The sequence below is a fragment of the Rana temporaria genome, chromosome 7 (assembly GCF_905171775.1).
Source record: "Rana temporaria chromosome 7, aRanTem1.1, whole genome shotgun sequence".
In the NCBI taxonomy this organism is placed as follows: domain Eukaryota; kingdom Metazoa; phylum Chordata; class Amphibia; order Anura; family Ranidae; genus Rana; species Rana temporaria.
In genome coordinates, this window is record NC_053495.1 from 154,266,976 (window position 1) to 154,280,754 (window position 13,779).

General features: G+C 45.1%; 1 protein-coding gene across 1 annotated transcript in view; it reads left to right on the forward strand.

Annotated features, from left to right (window-relative positions):
* Positions 1–5,297: 5,297 nt before the first annotated feature.
* LOC120945783 (putative ferric-chelate reductase 1) overlaps positions 5,298–13,779 on the forward strand; it is a 61,985-nt gene continuing 53,503 nt past the window's right edge. Inside the window, exon 1 of the mRNA XM_040360186.1 lies at positions 5,298–5,443. The gene's annotated coding sequence lies outside the window, so the exon portion shown is untranslated. The remainder of the gene's footprint in view (positions 5,444–13,779) is intronic.

Here is a 13,779-nt window from a genome sequence, read left to right on the forward strand (position 1 = left end):
CCTTCCCTGCAGCCTGATCCCATCCACCTTCTCCCAGTCCAGTCCTGTTCCTTGCCACCATCTGCTGATCTCCTGTATATGACCCTGGCAAGGCTATGTTTATGATTCCGGTATTCCCCTTCTATTGTATATAGTTATTTGTGGGTCACTGTCTGGTTGGTTGTCACTGTTTAGTATTGGAGGTGTTTGTATATTTATATCACTTATCTTTAATAAACATAATTATTCACTTTATATACATTTGGTTTCCTCTGTTGTTCACACGGTTCTGGTCACACCTGTTCATGACAAGTGTATATTGATTGGTTTGCGCAAAAGTTATATGGTGAAGATTTATGGAATTTTTATTTTTTATTTTTTTTACTAGTAATGACAGTGGTCTGTGATTTTTAGCGGTACTGTGACATTGCGGCGGACATATTGGACACTTTTGACAATTTTTTTGGGACCATTGACATTTATACAGCGATCACTGCTATAAAAATGCACTGATTACTGTGTAAATGTCACTGGCTGGGAAGAGGTTAACACTAGGAGGCGTTCAAGGGATTAAATGTGTGGTCCCTAGGTGTGTTCACACTGTGAGGGAATAGGACTGACTGGAGGAGGAGACATATCATTGTTCCTTCTTAGTAGGAACAAACAATATGTCTCTCCTCTCCTGACAGAACAGGAGAGACATCCCCAAAAATGCTGGTAGCTGTAACTGCAACGAAAGGTGATTCTACAAAGTATTGACTCGGGGGCTGAATACAAATGCACGCTACACTTTTCACATATTTGTAAAAAAAATTGAATATCATTTTCCTTCCACTTCACAATTATGGGAGTGGAGTCAGGGGTGGAGTCAATGGGAGGGGGGGGGGCGCAAAATTAGGTTTTGCCTAGGGTGTAAAAAGAACTTGCACTGGCCCTGCCCTCACGGACACCTGATGGATACCTCCCTGGAGACTTGCCCGGCAGTATTCCCAGTTGTCCTCTCCTGCTCCTGTTCAGGCGACCACCTGGGTTGTATGGGGTTCCTGTTTAGCTCTGAGCCCCTGGCCCAAGGTCACCCCCCCCCCCCAGACTGGCTTTTATTCACATGCCCTACTGCCCGATCTGAAGCCAACCACAGCAGTTCACTATTCCGCTGGCTCTAAGACTCACTTGCGCAGTTCAGACCCTGCAACAAGTGGATTTTTATTTTTCTAATTTAAAGGCCTTTTCCTGCCAGCTGCCTGCCACATCAAGCAAGGGTGTGTGTCATAGTTGCCAACATTGCAAAAAAAAAACCCGGGACACTTTTTTGCATGTAGGTGGAGCCTTGTTATAATTAGGGGCGGGGCATTCATTTGTGGGCGTGGCATCGCGTAATAGAAAAATGTGGTGCGCAAAGCGAAAAATAAGCATGGTTTACATGGGATAGTGGGCGTGGCTTGAATGGGCATGGCTTGGAAGGGGGTGTGGTTAGAGTCTGAGATGATGGAGGGAGAAAGAAAGAAAGAAAGAAAGAAAGAAAGAAAGAAAGAAAGAAAGAAAGAAAGAAAGAAAGAAAGAAAGAAAGAAAGAAAGAAAGAAAGCAGGCCCAGATCCTACACCACAATATAAATATGTGCATTCCAGAAAGTTTAACAAATTAGCAGACATAGATAATCCAAATACCTGGTGTTAGCGCTTCAATCATCCCGGCACCATGGTTGTTATGGTGTCAGAGTGATTGAAGCGCATTATTTCTATTTTTACTTTGTAATAAAGAATGAAATTATTCAACTCACCATAATGCTGAATCATTGGAAGCCCTGAGCGTGTCATCTGCCATGTCACCTGCCACCAGATGCCATCAGGTGCCCCCAGAAGAGACCGTCCTTACATCAGGTGCCCCCAGCAGAATGCGTCCTTACATCAGGTGCCCCCAGCAGAGTCCGTCCTTACATCAGGTGCCCCCAGCAGTGTCCGTCCTTACATCAGGTGCCCCCAGCAGAGTCCCTCCTTACATCAGGTGCCCCCAGCAGTGTCCGTCCTTACATCAGGTGCCCCCAGCAGAGTCCCTCCTTACATCAGGTGCCCCCAGCAGTGTCCGTCCTTACATCAGGTGCCCCCAGCAGAATCCGTCCTTACATCAGGTGCTCCCAGCAGGGTCCGTCCTTACATCAGGTGCCCCCAGCAGAATGCATCCTTACATCAGGTGCCCCCAGCAGAATGCATCCTTACATCAGGTGCCCCCAGCAGTGTCTGTCCTTACATCAGGTGCCCCCAGCAGAGTCCCTCCTTACATCAGGTGCCCCCAGCAGTGTCCGTCCTTACATCAGGTGCCCCCAGCAGTGTCCGTCCTTACATCAGGTGCCCCCAGCAGAATGCATCCTTACATCAGGTGCCCCCAGCAGAATGCATCCTTACATCAGGTGCCCCCAGCAGAGTCCCTCCTTACATCAGGTGCCCCCAGCAGTGTCCGTCCTTACATCAGGTGCCCCCAGCAGTGTCCGTCCTTACATCAGGTGCCCCCAGCAGAGTCCGTCCTTACATCAGGTGCCCCCAGCAGAGTCCGTCCTTACATCAGGTGCCCCCAGCAGTGTCTGTCCTTACATCAGGTGCCCCCAGCAGAATGCATCCTTACATCAGGTGCCCCCAGCGGAGTCCATCCTTACATCAGACATTCCCAGCGGAGTCCCTCCTTACATCAGGTGTCCCCAGTAGAGTCCCTCCTTACATCAGCTGTCCCCAGTTACCAGTGGTGTCACTAGGGTTGGTATCACCCGGTGCCGGACAAACATGGCGTTACCCCCCTCCCCCCATAGTCCTCCCTCATTACAGACCCCCCTCCATCAGTATAGACCCTCGTCAGGATAAACCAACCCCTCCCTCCATCAGTACAGACCCCCCTGGACAAACCAGCCCCAGGAGTACAGACCCCCCCCCAAGATAACCCCCCATCTGTACAGACCCCCCCAGGACAATTCACCCCCCGTCCATCTGTACAGACCCCCCCCCAGGAAAATTCATCCCCCCTCCAACTGTACAGACCCCCCCAGGACAATTCACCCCCCAGGAGTACAGACCCCCCCCCCCCCCCGAACATGCCTGTGGGCGTGCAGCCACCCGGAGAGTTGCTTGCTCAGACTGTCACTTACTCTCCGGGCGGCACAATGTGATAAGAGGCAGCCAGTGAGAGTGAGACAGCAGAGTCTCACTCTCAGACAGGGATAGCGCAGCGCTGGGACCCAGGACTCTCCATCGGGCCTCAGCACCGCTCAGCATGGTCACTGTGTTTACAGAAACAAGAGGCGGAGCCCGGGTGGCAAGAAAGCGGCCAATAGAAATGGAGCTCCATTTCTATTACAATCGAGCCACCCGGGCTCCGCCTCTTGTTTCTTCCCCTATTAGCTGGTCTTCTGTAAAATGGCGACGGAGACAGAATTCACCAGTGCCGCGGACCTCTAGCGGCGGGGGAAAAAAATAATACAAATCTGTAAAAATAAAAATCAGGACAAAAACGATTTCCCGGGACATTCCACGGGAATCGATAAGACCGGGACAAAGGTCTTAATCCCGTGAATGTCCCGGCAAAAACGGGACAGTTGGCAAGTATGTGTGTGTGTGTGTGTAAGGTGACACTGATGGAAGGTGATAGACTGGGGGGCTCTGCCATAAGGTAGGACTGTGGTGTATAGGGAGAATGTTGGGACTTTGATGTAAGGGAGGACTCTGATGTGAGCGTGGCACTCATTCTGACTGCTGTACTCTATATGTTATTTTGTTTGTTACTTACTCCTGGCATGACGGCCACCTATAAGCCTGGGGGCCCCATGAGTTGTCAGTCCGCCCCTGCTCGCTCCGTTAATCCCCGCTGAGCCGGCAGATGACAGGGCAGTCCCTGCACACTGTCCCACACCCTGTCAGATCTTCGCTCTCCCCTATGGGGGGATCGGATGAACACGGACCGTCTGTCCGTGTTCACCCGATGCGCTCTGCAGACGGATGGAAAAATAGGAATTATCTCCGTCTGCAGAATCGGAAAATACCGGACAGTGACGAGATTGGGTGTCAGCGCATGATACATGTATGTCCCTTTTTTATCCGTAAACAGATGGATGAAAAAGACATACGGTCCGCTGGTGTGAAAGGGGCCTCAGGCTCGATTCCCACCTATGCATGTTGCTTTTGAGCGTTTTTTCAGTGCTTTTTGCCGTGCTAGCTGCGTTTTTCGACACACCCGTTTTAGCCGCGATTTTACCTCAATTTGCGACAATTTTTATTTTTTTACATTTCCTTTAACAACCAGCTATAAACAGGTAAAAAAAAATGCAAATCGCGTCAAAATCGAGATAAAAACACGGTACTTGCGTTTTGGATGCGGGTCCATTGAATTCTATTACATGCAAAACGCTGCTTTTTGCAGGAAAAAAAGTCCCCGAACCCTTTCCAAAAACGCAGAGGCACAAAAAAGCATTGATGTGAACATGTTCCATAGGAAACCATGTTAAAAAAATCCCCTGCATTCCTGCAAAGCGCATAAAAAAACGCATTAGTGTGAATGGAGCCTAAAACTCGATGGACCACTTGGTCTTTTTTCTGCCATCACTTTTCTATGTTTCTATAAATTCTATACAGCACTTTGGATTTATAATTTTATATTCTGGCTAGAACTGTTGGACTTTTGTTGGGTTCCAATTTACCGTATTTATCGGCGTATACTGCACACTTTTTTGCCCTTAAAATCAGGGCAAAATCGTGGGTGCGCGATATACGCCCATACCCACTTCCCGCGTTTTGTTTGAACCACTCCGCCGACATATACCGAGCGCAGTACACTCGGGTATAGTCGGGCAGGCTCGGCTCAGCTCGCGGTCACGTCCTGTGCGTCCTGTACGTCCTTTACGCGAGAGGAGCCGAGCCTGCCCGAGTGTACTGCGCTCGGTATATGTCGGCGGAGTGGTTCAAACACATCGCGGGAAGCGGGGATCGGCTGAAAAACACAGCGGGGAGGATACCACGATGGCCGCAGAAGGACGCCGGACCGGACACCGACGAGGGGCATCCAAACTGTAAGTATTTCTTTTTTTTCCAGGAATTTTCCTTCTAGGTTGGGGGTGTGCGCTATACGCCGGGGGGCGTTATATGAAGATAAATACGGTACTTTATCGTTATGTACTGTATGCTCTGTTACCAGGCACCATGGAGGTCTAGCCAGTTTAATTTAAACGCTTCCAATGAAGAAACAAGTTGTGAAAGGAGGCAAGAATTCTATACAGGCAGCACACGCATCACACCGTCATTTACATACACCACTCCCTGTCATGTGAAGGATAATTGGTACAACCTGCACGTCTTTTCTACAAGTACTTATGACTGAGACAACACTGCTGCCGTATGACTTAAATATCTGTCTCCTTTTTCAGTGTTCAACATCGCGCTGTATGACTGACCGTCCACATAATTAAAGATCAGCGACGCAGGATTCCAGGTAAGCCTTTATATGTGGTTTGTGTTTATTGGCAGCATTTAAAAATGTTCAGAAGAAGAGATGTAACAGACCTGACTGTTTCAGGAAAACCTGTGCAACCAGTAGGACTCATTTCACATTCGCTGTAGTGTTTATTGCTGGGGATCTCTTTATAGAGACAGTGAAGGGAGGTTTGCAGGAGGTGAAACTGTTGACTCCTGATTTCTGTTTTTTTAATTGCCAAATGGCTATTTTCATTGCGGGACAAGTAATTGGCTCCTGGTTATGGTGCACCCCATTTACTTACATGGGGGAGTTAGACAGGCAGTGCCACCTGTCAAACTTTGCATAGTGTAATGCCGCGTACACACGATCATTTTTCAGCATGACATTTTTTTTTTTTTTTTCAGCATGTCGAAAAAACTAAGTTTTCCCAACTTCATCATTAAAACGATGTTGCCCACACACCACCGTTTTTAAAAAATGATCTAGCAAAGCGCGGTGACGTACAACACGTATGACGGCACTCTAAGGCCAGGTTCACACCTATGCGAATTGAGTGCGGATTAAACCGCATCCAATTCGCAGAACATTTCAAAATACATTGTTTTCAATGAGGCTGGTTCACATATGTGCGATGCATTCGCACTGCGCATTGCCGCCAAACCGTGTACATCTTTTAGGCATTGCGGTGCCGCTCAGGTGCGAATTCAGGCCCATTATCTTCTAAGGGTACGCAGCTGAATTCGCAGATGTGTTCATTTCTCTTCAGTATTTCTCTCATTCAGCTCAATACACTTCCCCCCTCCCCCTCCCCTCTCCCAGGTCTCCAAATTCACACCTAATCCGCAGCTAAAGCGCAGTTGATCCGCAGAACACCTTATATAGAAATTTGGAAAGACAACGGAGCTCCAAAACGCAACGCACTAGTGTGATTCCGGCCTTAAGGGGAAGTTCTATTTGCCTTGGGGCTGCTTTAGCTGATTCCGTGTTAGTAAAAGACGATTCACGCTTTTTTGTCTGTTACAGCGTGATGAATGTGCTTACTCCATTATGAATGGTAGTTTTACCAGAACGAGCGCTCCCGTCTCATAACTTGCTTCTGAGCATGCGTGGGTTTTTTACGTCGTTTTAGCCCACACACTATCATTTTTTACAACCCGAAAAACGACATTGTTTAAAACTACGTTAAAAAATGTTTGAATTTCTTTTTTTTTTTGTCGTTTTTCAGAACCTGAAAAATGATGTGAAGCCCACACACGATCATTTTAAATGACGTTTTTGGAAAAACAACGTTTTTTTCATGCCGAAAAATTATCGTGCGTACGTGGCATTAAAGTTGCCCCACCACGTTGAAATGGGGCACCAAAAAAAAAAAAAAGATCAAACCCCTGTTTTTTTATCACCTCCTGACTGCTGTGTGAATGGAGTCTAAATGTGACCATTTTAAAAGCTCGACCAGAAAAAAAAAAAAACACAAAAACTAATCAGTTTCAAATACTCAGGTTAAAAACTGATTTTTTGATGCATACATTTGCAAATGTGTACAATAAAAACCTTTTATGCACCATTCCCTATTTGCTTGTTTTAAACAGATCTGATGGGCTGGCATTGTTGCTTGTTTGATTTTTGGTGCAGACTTGCATACCTTGGAAGGATGATTGCTGATCTTCTTGTGTGTTGCTGTACCTTTTTGAGAGCAGTGGTCTCCACACGGTGGCCCTGGGGATTGATTTGGCCCTTTGCTTGCCTCTATGTGGCCCTTGGGGCACTATTTCATCCACAACTGACACTAATGATGGGATACTATTCCTTCCACTGACACCAGTGGTGGGGCACTATTCCTTCCACTGATGCCAATGATGGGGTGATATTATTCCCACTGATATCAACAATGGGGTGCAATTTTTCCCACTGATACCAACAATAGGGCACCATATCTCCCAATGATGGGATGCTATTCCTCCCACTGATATCAACAATGGGGCACTATTATTCCCACTGAAACCAACAATGGGGCACTATATCTCCCACTGATACCAATGATGGGGTGCTATTCCTCTCACTAAAACCAATGATGGGGCATTGTTTACTTCCACTGATACCAGGGTTTTTTCTACTCCCACTGGCCACAGTCCGGCCCACCTAAAGTCTGAAGAACAGTAAACTGGCCCTTTGTTTAGAAAGTTTAGAGACCCCCGCTTTAGAGCAAACAAATGTTTTCTTATGGTGTTAGTTCACGCCACTGTGGTGCGTGCTGGAAAATAAAAGTACTGCATCTAGTCATTTTAAACAGTATTGATATATCACTAGATTTCAAACCATGCGATGCGCCGAAATTGGCACTGTGTCTCTCGGCACTAGTTGCTGGTGTGAGGGAACCCAAAAAAAGAAAAGGGTCGCCTCCAGGTGAGCCTGCTTGTTGCACATTTTTATATGTATGCCCCATAGCTGGGAAAATAGTTTAATGTTCTAGATGGAGTTGCCACCTCATCCCTCATCCCTTTAGGCCTGATTAACACCTATACATTTTTAGTGCTTTTTGCATTTTTCAGATTTGCATGACATGTTAAGGACCGATCTTAGTGACCACTTAACCCCTTAAACCCCCCATGTTAACACCCCCCTTTCTGTACTACCCCACTAACCCCAATAGTGCCAAAGACCACATTGTGGAGTAAAATTGGCCTTCCGGCCTTCTTTATTAAACCAATAACATTACCATAAATAACTGTTTTAAATAGCTTTTAAATAACTATATATACCCTATCAAAACCCCCTGGTGGTCAAAAGGACCACCCCTCTCGAACTTGGACACTGGGACAAATACTTCTAACCTAGGCCTCAGCCGCAAGACACCGACTCGGAGGCAGTATAACCGTCCTCAGTGACCTTAACCCTTTAACCCCTTCCTGGTTAACACCCGCCAACCAAAAGGTACACCATAACCTCCCATACTACGTATGGGTACAAACTTTATCTTACCCCAACTACCAGACTTTTTCGTCTTACCGAGACCCAAAAACACGCCCGCTAGCCTGCCTAAAACTAGGGAGGGTGGGTGGGAAGCTTCTTCTCGGCTGTAAAATGGAGGAGTGACCCACGTCACTTCCTCCACGCCAGACCCTTCTGCCGACCCCGCCCCTCTGCCCGGCCAGCCCATCCTCTACTTCCCCCTGACCAATCGTCACTCCGGTCCCTCCCTGTCATGCGGCCCCTCCCCCAACTGCGTTGCTCCGTGCCTTTCTTTACAGTTAGGGTTGCCACCTCATCCCTTTAAAACAGAACACATATGAATTACACAGGTTCTGTGGCTGATTAAGGTGGTAATTGAACTGAAGTGGAGCCTTATCTAAATTAAATTAGCCTCAGAACCTGTGTAATTCGTATGTGTTCTGTTTTTAAAGGGATGAGGTGGCAACCCTAATTACAGTCTATTTGCCATGGTTTCCAATGGAACACAAGCTGTAGTACAAATCTGCAAAAAGCACTAAAAAAGCATAGGTGTGAATCGGGCCTTAGGCTTGATTCACACCTATGCATTTTGCAGATTTGCTCTACAGAACGTGTTCCATTGGAATCCATGTAAATGGACTGTAGTGCAAATCTGCAAAAAGCACAGTAAAAATGCATAGGTGTGAATCAGACCTTAAACCCAAATAACATATTATTTACACAGGTTCTGTGGCTGATTAAGGTGGTAATTAAACTTTGTGCCTTATCTGCATTAGAATTAGCTTCAGAACCTGTGTGATTCATATGAGTTCGGATTTAAAGGAACACGGTGGCAACCCTAGTTCTAGATCACATGTATTTTAGGTTAGATCTCTGCATCGCATCAACATTCATTTAATGCTACACACATAGGACAGCGCATTTATTTGAATGGGCTTTCCAACGCATGCCAAACAAGCTCCTGCACTTTTTTGGGCATTGGGGCTGCACACATTTTTATTTTTACAGAGCTTCTTGGCACACATGAAAGCTAGTGCACTGATGTGGTAATATGGCTTCCACAAATGTTTGTCTGGGTCATATTTTTGGATAGTGTAAGGGAGGGTTATAGCCCCTGTATGTGTTTGTTTTTTTTACCATCCCTGTACCATTGCAGAGATTTCCTTTCACTTCCTGGAGTGTCTATGGGAATGTTTGACCATTCTTATAGAAGTGCATTTGTGAGGTCAGGCACTGATGTTGGATGAGAAGGCCTGGCTTGCAGTCTCTGCTCTAAATTATCCATCCCAAAGGTGTTCTATCTGTTTGAAGACAGGACTCTGTGCAGGCCAGTCAAGTTCCTCCACCCCAAACTCGCTTATCCATGTCTTTTGAAGACCTTGCTTTGTGTACTGGTTCAAATCATTTGGTGGAGGGGGGGATTTTGGTGTGGGGTTGTTTTTCAGGGGTTGGGCTTGGCCCCTTAGTTCCTGTGAAGGGAACTCTTAAGGATTCTGTATACCAAGACCATTTCATGCTCCCAACTTTGTGCAAACAGTTTGGGGATGGCCCCTTCCTGTTCCAACATGACTGCGCACCAGTGCACAAAGCAAGGTCCATAAAGACATGGATGAGTGAGTTTGGGGTGGAAGAACTTGACTGGCCCCCCAACCCAATATGAGTCCTGACCTCGATCCAATAGAATACCTTTGGGATGAATTTGTTTCATCCACATCAGTGCCTGACCTCACAAATACGTTTCTGGAAGAATGGTCAAACCTTCCCATAGACACACTCCTAAACCTTGTGAACAGCCTTCCCAGAAGAGTGGAAGCTGTTATAGCTGCAAAGGGTGGGGCAACTCAACATTGAACCCTACAGACTAGTAGGTAGATTCAGAAAGAGTTAGGCCGACTTATCAGTAGATAAGCCGACCTAACTCAGAATCTACGCTGACTTATGTTTAAGCGTATGCTCAAACAGAGATACGCTTAAACATATCTAAGATAGAACTGCTTGCGCCTTCCTATCTTAGATTGCAATATTTCGGATGGCCGCTAGGTGGCGCTTCCATTGCGGTCGACGTAGAATATGTAAATTAGTTGATACGCCGATTCACGTACGTACGCCCGGCCGACGCAGTACTTTTACGCCGTTTACGTAAGAGATAGGCCGCGTAAAGTTAGAGCTAGGCCCTAGTGGAATAACAATGCTAAAGTTTGGCCTCCGTTCCCGCCGCGAGATTCAAATTTTTTACGTTGTTTGCGTAAGTCGTCCGCGAATCGGGATTTACATCGTTTACGTCCACATCAAAATCAATAGGCCCGTGCGGCGTACTTAGCCGCAATGCACACTGGGAAATGTAGGCGCATGCGCAGTAAAAAAAAACGTACAAAACGTGAGGTCAAGCCTCATTATCATAAAACACCCCCCCCTCCAACACATTTGAATTAGGCACCCGTACGTCCGCCGATTTAGGCTACGCCGTCGTAACTTAGCAGGCAAGTACATTGTGAATCATGTACTTGCCTAGCTAACTTACGGCGGCGTAGCCTAAACACGCTAAGCTACGCCACCGTAACTGTAGGCTCTTGTACCTGAATCTACCTATAGGACTGGGATGTCTTTAACCACTTTAAACCCGCATGCCGTCAAATGACGTCCAAAAAGGGGATCTGTTATCCCGGGTGGACCTCATATGACGTCCTGTACTTTGTGCGGGGATATCTGAATGATGCCTGCACCTAGAGGCATCATTCAGATATAATTTTCTTTCGGCGGCGATCCTGCGCACCGTAAGAATGATCATTCTTGATCGTTCTTACAGGCGGCGGGACGGGACATCCCCCCCCCCCCTCCTGCCGCCATCCAGTGTTTTTCTGGGCTCTCCCGTCCCATCGGGGGCCCGGAGAGATGAGCGCCGTCCGCCAGATGTGCAGCATAGAGATGACTGGTGACCAGATGGTCACCAGTCATCTCTATGACCATCGGAGGCCCGGGCACGATGTGATGACGTCACGCCCGGATACCCGTAAGTAAACAAACCACAATTGTGGCTAGTAAGAATGAGATCTGTGATTTTTTTTTTTTTTTTCACAATCTCATTCTTTCCAGCCTGGAGGAGAGATGTGGGGTCTTATTGACCCCGCATCTCTTCTTAAAGAGGACCTGTCACACACTTTACTTATTACAAGGGATGTTTACATTCATTGTAATAGGAATAAAAGCGATCGAATATTTTTTTTTTTTTTTAAAGTGAAATAAATAAGTAAAAAAAAAAAAAAAAAAAAAATCTCCCCTGTCCCCGGTAGCTTGCGCTCAGAAGCAAACGCACACGTAATTCCCGCCCACGTATGTAAACGTCGTTCAAACCACACATGTGAGGTGTCACCACGTGCGTTAGAGCGTGTGCAACAATTCTAGCACTAGACCTCCTCTGTAACTCTAAACTGGTAACCTGTAAACATTTTAAAGTGTCGCCTATGGAGATTTTTAAGTAACGAAGTTTGGTGCCATTCCACGAGTGTGCGCAATTATAAAGCATGACATGTTCAGTATCTATTTACTCGGTGTAACATCATCTTTCATATTTTACTAAAAAATTGGGCTAACTTTACTGTTTTGTTTTTTAATTCATGAAACCATTTTTTTTACAAAAAAAAGGCGTTTGAAAAATCATTGCGCAAATACCGTGCAAGATAAAAAGTTGCAATGACTGCCATTTTATTCCCTAGGGTGTCTGCTAAAAAAACATATATAATGTTTGGGGGTTCTGAGTAATTTTCTAGCAAAAGAATGATGATTTGTACATGTAGGAGAGAAGTGCCAGAATAGGCCCGGTATGGAGGTGGGTTTTAAAGCCCTGTATTGAAGTGGTTAAAGTCCATGTGAATGTAAAGGCGGGTGTCCCAATACTGTTGGTATAGTGTATATTCTACTGATGTCAGAGAGACATTTTCCAATTTGTTCTGCCTTGAGGTCCTCATATACTTCACAATTTTTGCACAATGAACTTTTAGATTTCTTTTTTCTTTTTTTAAAGATGTAATATAAAGACCTCTAAACTATCCAATCTACAGTATACATATTCAGGTAGACTCTGAACACCACATAAGTAGTTTTTGGTAGTCCATATTTGTTTTAAAATTTTCTTTATGTAATTGGGCATTTAACATGACTGTAGTTGACATTCACTTTGAAGGAAACTGTGCTAAATGAACAGCCTCTGGTCCTTTAGTAGATCAATCCTAATGTGTTTACAGATGTAGGGGTCCACCCTCCTTTGCTGGACTTCTAATGGGGGTCGCACGTTTCTGGGATAAAAGGGGTGAAGTAGTCACCTGAAGTGCTAAGGTATGTGTGGCCCAGGTTTGTGTTTGGTAATGACTCTCAGGATGAAAGGGACTTTACATTAACTGGCATGAAATCGGTGACCGCTGGCAGCACATCACAGCCCTTTATGCTGGTCCTGAACATACGCTGCAGTACAATGCTCTGCGAGACGAAGTACCCAGGATAATCGGACACTACTTTCTCAGCATATAGTCCTATTAGTCATTGTACCTCAAAGTCTTAAAGTGGTTACTACCCAAGGTTTTTGCAGTTGTCCATAGGCACCCTAGATGTGTTTTCTCTGATTTCCCCCACCCCCCCCACGATTGGCAGCACCAGTTCTTGCTCCACTGATTGATTTGAAGAGTGACTCCACTTGTTGAGAAAAAAACATTCCCCTCTGGGTGATCTATGTGCATTGCAAACTTTGTTGCAGAGTCTTACTTTTTTGTTTTTTGTTCTAAACAAATATCTGTCTGTGTCCATGGGGGAAAATTCATGTTCATGGGAGTGATTTTATAATCAATCAGCTGCTGCACCTGCAGGGCTATAATGAGGAAAATTGCATGGTCTACATGCCTTTTTAGCAGTGGGCATATCTCACCAAAAATTTAATTTCTGTTGCAGAGGATGTTCCTTTTCTTTCTTTTTTTCTCCTTTCTCTTCTTTTCTTTTCTCTTTTTTTTTTTTTCTTTTCTCTTCCTTTTTTCTCTTTTTTTTTTTTTTTTTTTTTTTTTCTTTTCTCTTTTTCTTCTCCTTTTTTTTTTCTTGTCTCTTTCTTTTTTTCTTTTCTTTCTTTCTTTCTTTCTTTCTTTCTTTCTTTCTTTCTTTCTTTCTTTCTTTCTTTCTTTCTTTCTTTTTTTTTTTTTTTTTTCCTTTCTTTCTTTCTTTTTTTTCTCTTTCTTTCTTTCTTTCTTTCTTTCTTTTTTTCTCTTTCTCTTTTTTTCTTTCTTTTTTTCTCTTTCTTTTTTTTCTCTTTCTTTCTTTCTTTCTTTTTTTTCTCTTTCTTTCTTTCTTTCTTTTTTTTCTCTTTCTTTCTTTCTTTTTTTTTCTCTTTCTTTCTTTCTTTTTTTTTCTCTTTCTTTCTTTTT